This window comes from Eumetopias jubatus, unplaced genomic scaffold, assembly GCF_037043125.1.
Source record: "Eumetopias jubatus isolate StellerSeaLion01/CBP00866 unplaced genomic scaffold, mEumJub1_p1.0 scaffold_3, whole genome shotgun sequence".
NCBI lineage: Eukaryota > Metazoa > Chordata > Mammalia > Carnivora > Otariidae > Eumetopias > Eumetopias jubatus.
The window spans coordinates 182,565,253-182,580,433 of record NW_028274809.1 but is presented as its reverse complement, the minus strand read 5'-3'; the positions used below and the strand labels follow the sequence as shown (position 1 = coordinate 182,580,433).

At 45.0% G+C, this 15,181-nt stretch overlaps 1 long non-coding RNA gene across 1 annotated transcript in view; it reads left to right on the top strand.

The window, feature by feature from the left end:
• The window catches only part of LOC114215819 (uncharacterized), a 44,856-nt gene that overhangs the window by 14,467 nt on the left and 15,208 nt on the right, over window positions 1-15,181 (top strand). The gene's annotated exons all lie outside the window — the stretch shown is intronic.

Below are 15,181 nucleotides of genomic sequence, written 5' to 3'. Positions count from 1 at the left end.
CAAGTGATTCTGGTGCCGGTGGTCCAAGGACTGCACGGTGAGAAAATGTGGCTTGACGGTGTGCCGTGAGCTCTGCTAACCACAGAATCTCACCCGTTTGCTGATTCCTTCTGCAAGCCACCCCTGTCTACTGTACCCATTCAGCAAACACAGACTGTCAGCTCCCTGCCTCCTCCCAACAGGCACTGTACTAGATTCTGGGAATGCAGAGCTTGTCCGGGAATTCAGACTTAGGTGGACATGCTATGGGGGAAATAGGAATGTGGCTAACAAGAGAGAGGAAAAGAGTACCTGCCAACATTTTACCCATCCTCAGCTTCCCAGAGAGCTTTTCTAGAGGAAAGAGCGTATTAAGAATTGAGAGAAGATACAAGGAACAGAGGAGAATAGGGGACATTGGAGGGGTTGGGCTCAAAAGCACCTATGGAAGATTTGGAATTAAACAGAAAAACATGCTTTATCCTCTGAGACTGAGGAAAGGAAATTGGCTATAGAAATTTTATAGATTGGCTGATGTTGGGGGAGGCATGTTTGAGGTCACCTAAACGGCTTTAATTTTCTTTCTTTTTAAAGATGTATTTATTTGTGGGCGCCTGGGTGGCTCAGTTGGTTGAGCGACTGCCTTTGCTCAGGTCATGATCCTGGAGTCCCAGGATCGAGTCCCGCATCAGGCTCCCTGCTCGGCGGGGAGTCTGCTTCTCCCTCTGACCCTCCCCCCTCTCATGTGCTCTCTCTCTCAAATAAATAAATAAAATATTTAAAAAAAAAAGATGTATTTATTTGTTTTAGAGAGACAGAGAGAGAAGCAGAGGGAGAGGGAGAAGCAGACTCCCTGCTGATCAAGGAGCCCGATGCGGAGCTCAATCGCAGGACCCCGAAATCATGACCTGAGCCAAAGGCAGACGCTTAACCAAATGAGCCACCCAGGTGCCCTAGACAGCTTTAATTTTCTGAATGAAACAGGACGCCAGGTCATCCTTACTAGAGGGAGGAGTCTGGAAACACAGAGGCTGGAATAGCGTTAAAGTTTTGAAATAGTGGTTGGGGTGCATCGGTTAGAATCAAGTCAGGAGACAAAACCACAGCAATAACTTGAAAAAAGAGAATTAAATACAAAGAATTGTTAACCTACTCCAGGATAACCCCAAGATACCACAGAGGAGCCAGCTACCACCTCTCGGGCTAGACAAAGGGAAATGCCTGGAATAATTAAAACATTACAATTTAGAGGAGTGGTCCCACGGGACTGGGACCCAGTAGTCAGAGGAGGGGGTGCTGGCCGGTTGGTGATGGTCAGGAGCGATGTGTTGCAGGTCTGCAAGTGTTGGACCACCTGGAAACTGGAATCGGCTGCTACTGCAGGAAGGCACTGCCTCTCCTGGGGGAAAAGGCATTGCTGGGGTGTTGCTCAGAGGAATCACAGGGAGAAAGGAGGTCACTGTGCCCTCCTTCTTCCTCCAGGCTTGCAGCCTTCCTGCAGCACCCCGAACTGGAAGAGCCCAATGCGTGGTTTGCAGGGTCTCAACCTAGCACCACGAAGCCAAGTAGAGAGGCATGAGTTTGGAACTGAGAGACAGTGATGGTCATGGGCCACCTCTCAACCGTGTGAGTGACATTTAGGGACTCAATACACTTGTGGGTCTGTATACTGGCTGAATTTCTTTCCTCCCTTGTCTGCAAATCATTTCTTGTTCTCCTAGGCCTTTGCCATGTTGGAGATTTCTTCTCATTCCAGGGACCAGCCCCTGATTCCCTTGGTTGCTTAACCTCTTTCAGGAAAGTCTTGATGGACCACCTGGTTCAAAAGGAACCAAAGGGTTACCCCATCGATCCAACAAAGGGAAAAACAAAATGTGGTATATACATGTGACGGGCTATTGTTCAGCCATAAAAATGAAGGAAATTCTGACACGTGCTACAAAGTGGATGAACCATGAGGACATTATAGAAGTCAGTCATAAAAAGACAAATACCGTATGATTCTGCTTATATGGGGCACCTAGAGTAGTCAAACTCATAAAGACAGAAAATAGAATGCGGTTGGCAGGGCACGGTGAGGTGGGGAAATGAGAAGTTCGTACTGAATGGGTACAGAGTTTCAGTCTTGCAAGATGAAGAATGTTCTCTAGATGGAGGGTGGTGATGGTTGCTCAACAATATGAATATACTTGATGCCACTGAATGTGCACTGAAAAATGATTAAGATGGTGAATTTTATATTCTGTGTATTTTGCCACAATGAAAAAAAAATTTTTAAGACCAAAAACAAGGTTACAGCTGGAGGGAATAGGTGGGTGTGGGTGGCCCCTGACCTGGTGGGTCACATGTCTCTATTTGGTGGTTCATTCCTCAACTCAACTTCATGAGTGGCATTTTCCAGGCCTTGCTTCATAAGTTCCAATGAGCTTATGTCCTTGTTTCCTCGGCTGCACACATACCCCCTGATGCATAAGCGCAGAAACAGCCCTCTCTCCTTGTACCAGGGGATGATACTACTAGCTAATATATGTTTTTAACCCAAATTGTCTTTTTTTTCTTAGCATTTTTTCCCGAAGATTTTATTTTGCAGTAATCTCTACACCCAACGTGGGGCTCGAACTCACAACCCCAAGATCCGGAGCCTCACGCTCCACCAACTGAGCCAGCCAGGCGTCCCACTAATAGCTAATATTAACCGAGTATTTACAATACGCCAGTCACATGTACTAACCAGAACAAACTTCCGTTGCAGACACTCTTCTCATCTCCATATTCCAGATGAGGAAACCAAAGCTTAGAGAGGTTGTGACTAGCCTCAGGTCACCTAACTGCGAAGGGGAGAAGCCAGGACGTAGCGTGCGGCCCAACCGCTGTACTCTACCGCCCCCTAGTGGGCCCTGGTTTCGCGGCGTTTCCCCCACACTGCACTGGGGCGGGGAGCCCCGCGGTGTCCCTCCCACTGGGCAAGAAGTCATTTTGCAGTCGTTATATTGTGCTTCCAGGGCGGTCCAGAGACACCCTCCTCCCAGCCGTGGCACCCCACTGGCTGTGTAGGGCAAGGGACAGCAGTGGCTGAGTTTGGCGCATGCCTAAGCGAAGCTCCCCCGGTGCTCAACCCCCAGGAGCAGCGCTGGTGGGGGGATTGTCCTGTGTGGGTTACAGTGTTCCATCGCTCCCTGCAGGAGCCTCTCTGATAGATGCGACCGTTTTCCTAAGCCTCTCTGGTTGTACGGATGCTTGGAGCCATAAAGAGACTCCTGGATTTCTAGATCCCAGCTATACAAAGTGTTTTCTGAAGTCAGCAACTCTCCAAGTGTCTCTCCTGATCTGAGTGGGCTGCGTGGGGTTGTGAGTGGGGGATCTACCCCTTGAGAAGTGCCTTTCCCGCAGCACACAGGGCCCTGGGGGTGCCTTTGGCATTTCTGGCCGGTAAGTCCCGGTTTGTCGGGTGAGCAGATACCGTCTGTTGTTTGATCCAGGATTCCCACATTGCCTTTGGTGGTTAATGTGTGTTTCGTCTCTTCTAATCTACAATAATCCTCCCTCCCACCTGATAGTTTATTGTTTTGTGTCGTGGAACTCTTTGGAAGAGTCTGGGTGAGTTGTTTTAGATGGTCTCCAATGCAGAATTTGTCTAATAGTGTCTTCATGATTGGATTCAGGTTAGATATTTTTGGCAAGAATACTTCATAGATGACATTTTGTACTTATTGTCTCATGTTACAAGGCACAAAAAACCTCCTTTGGGAATTACACACTCAACAAATATATATTGATAGTGTGTTGCGTGTTGAGTTGTGAACTGGGCTATGCAATGAGGATGCATGGGTGCCGTTGATAGGATTGTGAGGTGAGAGGTTAAACAAAACCATACAAAACCACAACAGCAGGCTTAGCAATTGGGAATCGGTTTGGCTACACATAACAGAAAATTCAACTCACAGTAGCTAAACCAAATAGAGGTTCGGGTTTTGGTTTTGGTTTTAATTTTGTATTTTGCACAGTTGCAAGTCCAGCGCTGATACGATAGCTTCACCATATTCTCTTTCTCTTTCTGTCTGCCATCATTAGGGGATTGCTTTAGTTCCCACGGACCCATGACTTCTGCCCTTCAGACGTTGGACCTCCTGCCAGGCAGGAAGGAGAAAAAGGGCATGCCTACTGACTGCTGCGCTTTGAAGGAGTTTTCCCAAAAGCAGCACCGAGTGATTCTGCTCATATCTAATTGGTTAGGATTGTGCCACATGGTCAACCGCATATGCAAGGTTGTGTGGGAACACTGCTACCCTTAACAAGAACAGGGCTCCTGGCCCAGTGGCTCAGTCGGTTAAGTGTGTGACTTTGGCTCAGGTCATGATCCTGTCCTGGGATTGAGTCCCCCATCAGGATCCTTGCTCAGCGGGGAGCCTGCTTCTCCCTTTGCCTCTGCCCTTCCACCCCATGCACGTTTTCTCTCTCTCTCTCTCTCTCTCAAATAAATAAAATCTTTAAAAACAAAAACCAAAAACAGGACTCTATTAGTAAGGAAGAAGGCGAGAACAGATACTAGGTAGGCAATTGGCAGTCTTGGCCATGGAAGATAACAAAGACTTTTAATGGCTGGAGAGACAGCTACACAGATTAAACATGAAAATTGGAAAGTTCCCACCAACTTAGGGAAAAACCTGATTGTTCTGTGGCCATGGTAACAAGTAGCCACTAGAACTGGTTTTATATCCATTCACTCGATCAATGACAGCTTGCCCCAGTGAACATACCTTTACAGGCTAACCAATTAGTTCAACCCCTATGTTATGAAAATAAGCCAGTCAGAGATTGGCTCACTTTATTTGTTTTTTTTAAAGATTTTATTTATTCATTTGAGACACAGAGATACAGAGAGAGAGCAAGAGAGCATGAGCAGGGAGAGAGGCAGAGGGAGAGGGAGAAGCAGGCCTCCTGCTGAGCCAGGAGCCTGATGCGGGGCTCGATCCCAGGACCCTGGGATCATGACCTGAGCCGAAGGCAGCCGCTTAACCGACTGAGCCACCCAGGTGCCCCTGGAGATTGGCTCACTTTAATAAACACACCTGAGTGCCAACCAATCAACAATAATAGCTCAGCCAGCAACTACACTCCTACAGACGGTGTTAACCCACTTATGCCTCCGAAAGTCTCCCAATCCCTGAGCTCATGTTCCCAAAACCCTCTGTAAGTCAACACTGTACTCCGCACAGAGAGACTGAGGCTGGCCAGCATAGCTCTCCCTTATTAGATAAGCAATGCGTTCAGCTTTGCTTTCTTATTTCAGGTATCAAGTGTGGTCCTGTTGTAATAAAGCCAGAATCGTATTTTTTAATTTGTTTGTATCCTCCATGGAGGACGCATTCCCCAAGCAAAATCTTCAAACATCTCCATCCGTAGCCTTAGTGGACAAGGCTCCAGAGCATGCAGAGATGTCTGCAAGCAATCCAGCAGCACAGGATGATGGAGAGAGGCAAAACAAAGACCCAGAGCACCTGGCATAGGGGAACCATCCAGATGTTGACAGGTGATCTGTCTGTTTAGAGCAGACCTCTTGCTTACTGTTCAAAAATAGAGGATAGAGGCAGGACACTAACTCGACAGGGTAGGGCCGGAGTAGGAACACTAGGGTCCGTGGGCCAGTCGGCCTCCCCTCCTACCCACCTGCACCCCGCCCCCAGCCTTGAATTTAATATTTTTAAGTGGTTACATTTGGGGAAGGGAAATAGCCTTTTTGTTGCGGTGGTGGGGCGCCTGGGTGGCTCACTTGGTTAAGCGACTGCCTTCGGCTCAGGTGATGATCCTGGAGTCCCAGAATCGAGTCCCGCATCGGGCTCCCTGCTCAGCGGGGAGTCTGCTTCTCCCTCTGACCCTCCCTCCTCTCATGTGCTCTCTCTCTTTCTCTCTCTCTCTCTCATTCTCTCTCTCTCAAATAAATAAAATCTTAAAAAAAAAAAAAGGATACTGCTTGTTGCGGTGGTGGTGGTAGTAAACTATACCTAACATAAAATTTACCATTTTAACTATTTTTATGCGTACAATTCCGTGTATGTTCTCAATGCCGTGTAACAATTACCGCTATCCATTTCCAGAACTTTTTCATCATCCTCAACAGAACTCGGTCTCCATTAAACAACAACTCTCCATTCCTCCAGCCTCTGGTAACCACTGTTCTACCTTCTGTCTCTACAAGTTCGTCTATTTTAAGTACCTCATATAAGTGGAATAACACAATACTTGTCTTTTTGTGTCTGGCTTACGGGACCCTTGTTGTAAAATATTATTTCAAGATTTATCCATGTTGTAGCAGGTGTCAGACTTTCCTTCCTCTTAAGGCTGCCTAATATTCAATCGTATGGATATACCTCAGTTTGTGTATACATTTGCCTTACTGGGGAACACTTGGGTTGTTTTCACCTTTTGGCTACTGTGAATAATGCTGCTGGAATATTGGTGCCCAAGCAGAAGTGTTAACGTTTTAAATTTATATGAGCAACTACACAATATTTTCTCTCTCTTGCCTCTTGGCATTCCAAGTCTGACATAGTTACTATCTGGCGCTCCGCAGGAAGAGTTTGCCAACCCCTAGTTTAAGGGATGGGCTCAGGACAGAGGGTGATCCTGGCAGAAGTGCATTCATATTGGCTTGTTGGAGGAGGAAGAGAGAAGAGAAGAGTTGGTATTTGCTGGGAATGGACACGTGGGGCTTGCATTTGTTTGCTAGGACTGCCATAACAAAGTACCACAGACTGGGTGGTGGGAAACAACAAAAAGTTATTTCCTCACAGTTCTGGAGGCTGGAAGTCCAAGATCAAGGAGTCAGCAGGGTTGGTTTCTTTGGGGGCCTCTCCCTCCCTGGTTTGTAGATGGCTGTTTTCTCCCTGTATCTTCACATGGTCTTCCCTGTGTGTGTGTGTGTATCTGTGTCCTAATTTCCTGTTCTGACAGGGACACCAATCATCCCATTAAGGTGGGATTAGGGCCCACCTGAATGACCTTATGCAGCCTTAATTACATCTCTGAAAGCCCTGTCTCCAAACACAGTCACATTCTGAGCTGCTGGATGGAGGTTAGAGCTTCAACCCCAAAATTTTGAGGGAACACAATTCTGCCTCTACCAGAGTCCACACTCCACCCAGGAGATACCAGGCCTTTAAAAGACCAAGAAATTCTTTTTTTTTTTTTTTTAAGATTTTATTTATTTATTTGATGGGGGGGAGAGAGAGAGAGCACAAGCAGGGGGTGCAGCAGAGGGAGAGGGAGAAGGAGGCTCCCCGCCGAGCAGGGAGCCCGACGTGGGACTCGATCCCAGGACCCCGGGATCATGACCTGAGCCGAAGGCAGACGCTTAACCAACTGAGCCGCCCAGGCGTCCCGAAAGACCAACAAATTCTTAATGCAACCTGGTAGCGATGGTGTTGGAAGTGAGGACATACACTGATGTGCTCCTGCCCTCATAAATATTGGCTCAGAAACTGGGTAGGTCTGAGTCTGCCGTGGAGAAAGCTCACTGCCATAGGGTTGCCGAGGACAAGAGCAAAGGACTTCCTTTTTGACAGAATGTGTTTTTGTAGCATTTCCTAGATTTTTTTTCTTGTGACAATAGAGAGTATCGAAAAAAAAAAGAGAAAGAAAATCCATTATAATTTTAGCAGCAATTAACCTGAATTCGGGTAGGAGTGCTTCGGCTCTGCTGTGAGCCGGCTACAGCAAAATTGTCCAGCCCGGGTTTTCCGTTGGGAATCCTGCTCCCACACCCCTCTCTGCCCTGAGAGCATCCTTACCACGCTCACTCCCGTCCACAGTTATCTCTTCTCTATTTCAAAAAAAGTCATGACTAGAGGACACTTTAAAGGAACATGACCAGATAGACTTTGGGGTCCAGAAGTGATCTGCCACTCAGTGGAGGCAACTGGGGCCAAACTCATGTCACATTTTTCTTTCTTCTCTTGGGCTCAGAGGCAGAAAATACTACAGTTTCTGACCTCTGACATGAAAAGAAAAGAAAAAAGAAAAGAAACCCAGCCCATAGGTCCCCATACTTCAATCCCCGACTGACAGAGCAAGAATAGACACTTTGAAATGTTTAGAACAAAAACTTTCACACAGACTGACCTTGTTTCATTTGAGGACACCGGAGCGGATTCCGGATGAATTCGAAGCAGCAGCGGCAATAAATGATCCAGTTGCAAGAACTGTCATAAGACAATCCTTTTGAAATACTGTGAAGCCAGCAAATATTTCTAGTGCCCCCAAAACTGGTTTGGAAAATGTAGAATGGTTTGTTTAAGGTAGTGGTTCTTGACTGAATAGAAGAAGCTACTTACTTCCAAACTAGATTTGAGTACAGTGGATTGGATATTAAAAATAAAAGATTCAGGGGCGCCTGGCTGGCTCAGTCAGAAGGGCATGTGACTCTCGATCTCTGGGTCCCGAGGTTGAACCCCACGTTGGGTGTAGAGATTACCTAAATAAATCAATACAAATAAACTTAAAAAAAATAAAACATGAAAGGTTCAGGCAACCAGTGTATAATTTCAGACACCCAATGCCATTAGCATACTGTGTGTTCTCCTTAGATGTGCAACGCCCTCCTTTCCAGAACATCCTCTATTCTTTGTTCCCTGGAACTGCTGTTTTCAGCAGCATTTTCTTTGAATACGTTTCCTTGAACCCTCTTGTTCCCACCAGTTTTTCCCTGTGTGGACCTCGTTTGCTTCTCTCAACTTCCAGATTCTATATCGTCTCCTATTTGGACCTCACATTGCCTGTGGAAGGAAGTACTAATGCCTCCAAAACTGAGTCCTAGACTTAGAAGCTGGTGCGTCACCGTGGCTGATCTAGGTCCGACCCACGGGGGAGGTCGCTCCCGTTGTCAGGTGCCTTTATACGGTGTCCGGCACGGAGTTTGGATCTGGCTCAGTAAGGTTAGATTCCATTATTGCGGACACAGGCTAGACCTGGCAAGACTTTAGAGGGTGGCAGTGGAGATGAAAGGGTAACTAAACACGGAATAGAAATAGAAATAGGCTCTAATACCGCCGTGGCTTTCCCCTTGGCCTCAAGGCTCATGGTGCTTTCCCTTTACATACGGGATCCCAAAGAGAGAATGCTTCTGGCTCGTCTTCTTAGGTCGTCCCAGCCAATTTCCCACCATCAGGTTCCTCCTGGACACCTTGGCCTCTCTGCAATTACACACTTTGCCATTTGAAGGGTAATATTAATACCTACGTTCCTGGTTGATTTGAATTGGGTTGAGAAGATGTCTACTAACTTGTCGCAAGGACTTCAGATTCATGGATTCACACAATGGTAGAGGGGAGAGAGACCTAGACATTCCAAATTAGAATTTCAGCTATGGAACTGAATTAAAGTGTCAAGGCTCCCCCAAAGGGAGTCTTATGAATTTGCTAACTTCTTATACTTCAGTGTGATTGACTCATTAACTGAGATTAGACTGTGCAGCTTGAGTCTGGGGAGAGAAACTGAAAAGAAGGGAAAGGAGAGAGGACCATAAGGACAAAGGAATGATCGAAAGGCAGCTTCTGGAAACAACATATCTGCTTCCTAATTTGTCTTCATCCCTGTCCTAAGACACCAGGGATGGTTTTGATATCTTCCCCATCACCCATATCCTGACCTGAATTAAGATCAGGTAAGTCTGTGTGCTCTATTCTCTTGCACAAAGACTGCTGCCCACCCAGCCTTGGTATGACTGCTCTTCCACGAATAATATCAATGTACAATTCTCACACTCTTACCTCAGGCCGGCGCCTTCACTGTTGAACTCTATCTCCTCATCTTCAGCTATTCAAGAACAGATGCAATTCTTAAGAGTCTCTCCTGAAACAACTGTTTTCACTTCTTATTAGATGCCTAAAAAATATTTTGTTCAAAAATATGTATCTTTTTATATATCTACTACTTTTCTGTTCCCCGTTACAAAGACTCTCAGGCTGGCTGGCACTTGCTGCGCTCATTTTCTCCACCTCCCGTTCTTTCTTCCACCCAATCCAGGTGGGCTTTGCACCCATGACTCACTGAAATTGTTCTCAGTAGGGTCATCAGGGACATCTCCCTGGCAAGAGCCAATGGTCAGTCCTTTGTCCTTAGCACAATCAACCTCTCAGCAACTTTGGACATTCATTCCCATCTTTTTTTAAAAAAAATTATACATCTTTCATGCATTCAGAAGATATAAAGATTAATACAATAAACACCAGTGTACCCACCAGTCAGCTTAAAGAGGAGGAGGGGGTGGGAGGGATGGGGCGGCTGGGTGATGGGCACTGGGGAGGGTATGCGCTGTGGTGAGCGCTGTGGATTGTGCGAGACTGCTGAATCACGGACCTGTATCCCTGAAACAAATAATGCAACATATGTTAATAAAAAAATAAAAAATAAAATAGGAAAAAAGAAAGAGTTATGGCTGGGACCCAAATGCAATTAGGAATAAAATAACTATCTTTTGCCAGAGACCATGACTAACCTGATATTTTAAACTGTTTCCTACATATTGTTGATGCTCAATAAATATTAAATATTAGAAAAAACAAGGGACACCATTTCTGCTAGAAACTCTGGTGTGTCTTTCTCTGATGGCTTGTCACCTGCTACCTCCTGGATGAACCAGTCTCCTTCTGTGTTTATTATTCCCCTGCTAGCCTACATTGTCTCACTACGTATGTGTATCTCTCTCACTACATATGTGTATTAGTTTTAGTTTTATGAACTTTGCATATGGTAACTTAATGCACATATTTCTGTGATTAGCTTTTTTCCTCGCATTTTTTAAAAGATTTTATTGATTGATTGATTGATTGATTGATTGATTGGAGAGAGAGCATGAGAGAGGGAAGGATCAGAGGGAGAAGCAGACTCCCCGCTGGGCAGGGAGCCCGACGCGGGACTCGATCCCGGGACTCCAGGATCATGACCTGAGCCGAAGGCAGTCGCTTAACCAACTGAGCCACCCAGGTGCCGTCTCAACATCATTTTTATGAGATTTATTCATGATGCTACTTGTAAGCATCGCTCGTTTACACTGCTATGCAGTGTTCCGTTGCATACTGTATTAGTTATCTGTTACTGTGTGACAAATTACTCCAAAATTTAGCATCTCAAAACAACAATAAACAGTTTCTATAAGTCAGGAATTTAGGAGAAGCTTAGCTGAGTTGTTCTAGCTCAGGGTCTCCCATGAGGTAGCAGTCAAGATACTGGCTAAGTACGTAGTTATCTGCAGGCTTGATGCGGCTGGAGAATTCATTTCCAAGGTGGCGCACTCACAAGACTGAGAGTTGGTGCTGCTTGTTGGAAAGAAGCCTCAGCTCCTTGTCATGTGGATATCTCCACAGGGTTGCTTGAGTATCCTTATAACATAGCAGCTGGCTTCCTCCAGAGGGAACGAACCAAGAAAGCAAGGCAGAAGTCACAATGACTTTGATCATTTCTGGAATATCCCATTGGTTATATAGGTCAGCTCTATTCAGTGTGGGAGGCAAGTACACTTAAATAGAAAGCACATGAATACCAGGAAGTGACATTGGAGGCCATCCTGGAAGCTGGCTACCACAATGACTGAATTAATCTATTTTTAGGATTAACCTGTTCTCTTGTTAATGACATTAATGTTATTTCCATTTTATTTTATTTTATTTGTTTGCTATTATAAACACAATTATTATGATCATTCTTGTTCAGAATTCCTGGTGCACATGGGCAATAGTTTCTCTAGAGGGACGTTGCTGGGCCATAGGGTATGTGCATCTTCAAATCTATTAGAAAATACCAAATTGCTCCAAAATCGCCCCAAAGTGGTTTACCAATTTATACTCCCACCAGCAGTAAATAATATTTCCCATGCTCCATATACTTGTCAATACTTGGTATTGTCAGATTTTTAAATTTATGCCAGTCTGATTAAAATTTGCATTTTTCTAAATTACTAATGAGGCTGAACATCTTTTCATATGTTTATTGTTCATTTAGGCTTCCTCTAATGAGAAATGCCTATTTATGTCACCTGGTCATTTTTTATTGGGTTATGTTTCTCTTACGAATCTGTAGGAGTTTGTAGTTTGTATACACACACACACACACATATACATATTCTGAATTATATGTATATATGCACATATATATACACATTCTGAATTATTAAGCTTTTGGTGATTATATGTGCTGCAAATATCTCCTCCCAGTTTATGTTTTGTCTTTTTACTTTAAAATAAAAAAAGATTGTATTTATTTATTTGAGAGAAAGAGAGAGAGTGAACGGGAGAGAGAGGGAGAGAGAATCTGAAGCAGCCTGCTGAGTGCAGAGCCGGATGCGGGGCTCGATCCCATGACCACAAGATAACGACCTGAGCCAAAACTAAGAGTCAGACACTCAACTGATTGCACCACCCAGGCGCCCCTGTCTTTTCACTTTTTAATACTGGTTTTCAATGAATAGAAATTTAAAATTTGCTCATGTTTTCCCCTCTGTGGTATGTGCTACTTATGAAGACATTCTTCCATTGACTGAGGTCATAAAGATATTTGTACTTTCTTCGAAAAGGTTTTCAGGTTTGCTCTTCACATGTAGATCTCTAATCTAAGTGGAACCTGTTTTTCTATGTTAGGAATTTAATTATAATGTTTGTTTCTATATAGATAACCACTCGCTCAAGTTTCTTTCTTAAAACCCTTTCTTCCCTTGGTTCTGGGATATCACACACTCCCTGTCTTCCTTCCCCCTGACTCATTGCTTCTTCTTGGTCTTCACTGCTGCCTCTGCTTCCTCTTTGTGGCCTCTAACTGGTGGGGTGACCTGGGAGTGTCCTTCTTCTCTTGTCTACCTCGATTTCTCTCAACATTCTCTCTCTAGATATCTCCTCCAAGTCCATGGCTATAAATAACATCTGGATGTTGAACACTCCTAAGTTCTTATCTTTACCCTCTTCATATCTCCACATGGCTCACTCCTCATCGCTCGGGGTTCCCATCAATGTCACCTCCTTAAAGACCATACGATGCAAAATATCAGTACCTGTAACTCTCTACACACTTACCTTGCTTTATTTTATATCGAAACATCATCGGTCACCTCCTGACCTTGTATTAGAAATCTGTCCTATATTGTTTGTCCAACACTCAAATACATATGGCATGGACTTTGAATTGTTTGCCGATGCGTCTAAATGACTAAGGGCAGTGGCTGGTGTATCCTACGTGCACAATAAACATTTGTAGTAAAAGAAGCCATGATAACCATCATTTAATATAACACTTGACAGCCCATGAAGATCATTTATATGCATGATGTTTCTCCTAGCATCAATTTAATCCTCAGAGGCATGATTTTTTTAAAAGATTTTACTTATTTGAGAGAGAGCATGCTCACACACACACACGCACACGCGAGCATGAGTGGGGGTGGGGAGAGGGAGAAGCAGGCTCCCCGCTGAGCAAGGAGCCCGGACGCAGGGCTCGATCCCAGGACCCTGAGATCATGACCGGAGCCGAAGCCAGACGCTTAACTGACTGAGCCACCCAGGCGCCCCCTCAGAGGCATGATTTTGCCTATATTTGTGAATATCAGCAATAATACCTCTTCCTGGGGCGCCTGGGTGGCTCAGTTGGTTAAGCGCCTGCCTTCAGCTCAGGTCATGATCCCAGAGTCCTGGGATCGAGCCCTGCGTCCGGGCTCTCTGCTCAGCGGGAAGTCTGCTTCTCCCTCTCCCTCTGCCTGCCACTCTGCCTACTTGGGCTCTCTATCGCTCTGTCAAATAAATAAATAAAATCTTTAAAAATAATAATAATAATACCTCTTCCTTTGGAGGTCTCTTAAAATGTCTTACCCAGAACCCTTGTCATTCTCAGTTCTATGCAGTATTAGGTGTGTGACTGTCACTTGAGAAGATTGAACTGTAACCTCTCTCAGATGACTTCAGGCCATGACCTCTGTCATTTAGTTTTTCACATAAAAGGGATATAGTTGTGAGAAAGCAATTCAAATGAGTGCACCTTCGACAGTGTTTGAGTGTTAAATCTCAGAAAAACCCAGGACTATTAGATTAGTGGTTCTCAATCACTTTTCAGCCAGAATACAAGCCCATGGGCTACTCTTTTATACAACCCTAAACATTTTTGCTGGAAGCAAAATACTACAGTATTGGAATAATCCTACAAAACATTTTTATTCACCACAACTGCCAGAGTCACATTCCCCATTTACGCACAGAGTTATCTAACAGACATGGTCTTGCTTCAAAGGCCCTCCAGGAGATGTACAGACATTATCCAGACCTCTACCCACCTTACATTATTGCTAAGCCAGTGAATCTATGTAGCTGAACCATAAAAATACACATTTGGCAAGTTTGAGCGGCGAAAGAAACTTATTCACTTACTATGTCTACTGAGGGTTTTAGAACCTAATACACCAGAATTTGGTCACCTTGTTCAAGTTACTAGCACTCTGACTCATTCCACAACACAGATAGAATGAATTTGCACATCTCTCTCCCTGAGGACACAAAAAGGGAACTTGGGGCTGATATTAAAATAGATTTCTCATTCTCTGAGAACTCAGTGGGCTGTTTATGTTATCGGAAGTTCTGGCACTGCGGGTCAGGCTCTACTGGGTGCTGACAGCTCACCAGCTCAAAGGACATATTCAAGGCAATGTGGGAAAGATTCCGGCACTTTGCAGAGAGGCAGTGAGGCCCTTAGGCCTGTTGACAGAGCTGTTGAAGGCGGGTGGCAAACTGTAAAGCAGGGAGCCCTGAACAGTCAAAGCTTCTTATCAGAGACACAGCTAACTGTCCTCACAGAAATCTCCTGCAGAGGTGGTTGGACTTAATGACACTGACTGATAGTGAAACAGAAACTGAATCAAGAGGAGTGCTTTGCCCCAGGGGGCTACAAAAGCACAACCCTAATCTTAAATAAACTCACAAAAACAGTAGCTGTGTCTAGTGCTCTAGATATTTAGGGTTTAAAGATTTTATCTATTTATTTGAGAGAGAGTGAGATAGCGAGAAGCAGAGGGAGAAGCAGGCTCCCCGCTGAGCAGGGAGCCCAACTTGGGGCTTCATCCTGAGACTCCAGGATCATGACCTGAGCCAAAGGCAGCCGCTCAACAGACTAAGCCTCCCAGGCACCCCGTTGTTCAGGGTTTAGACACGAGAATCCAAAGTCCCAGGAACTTCAT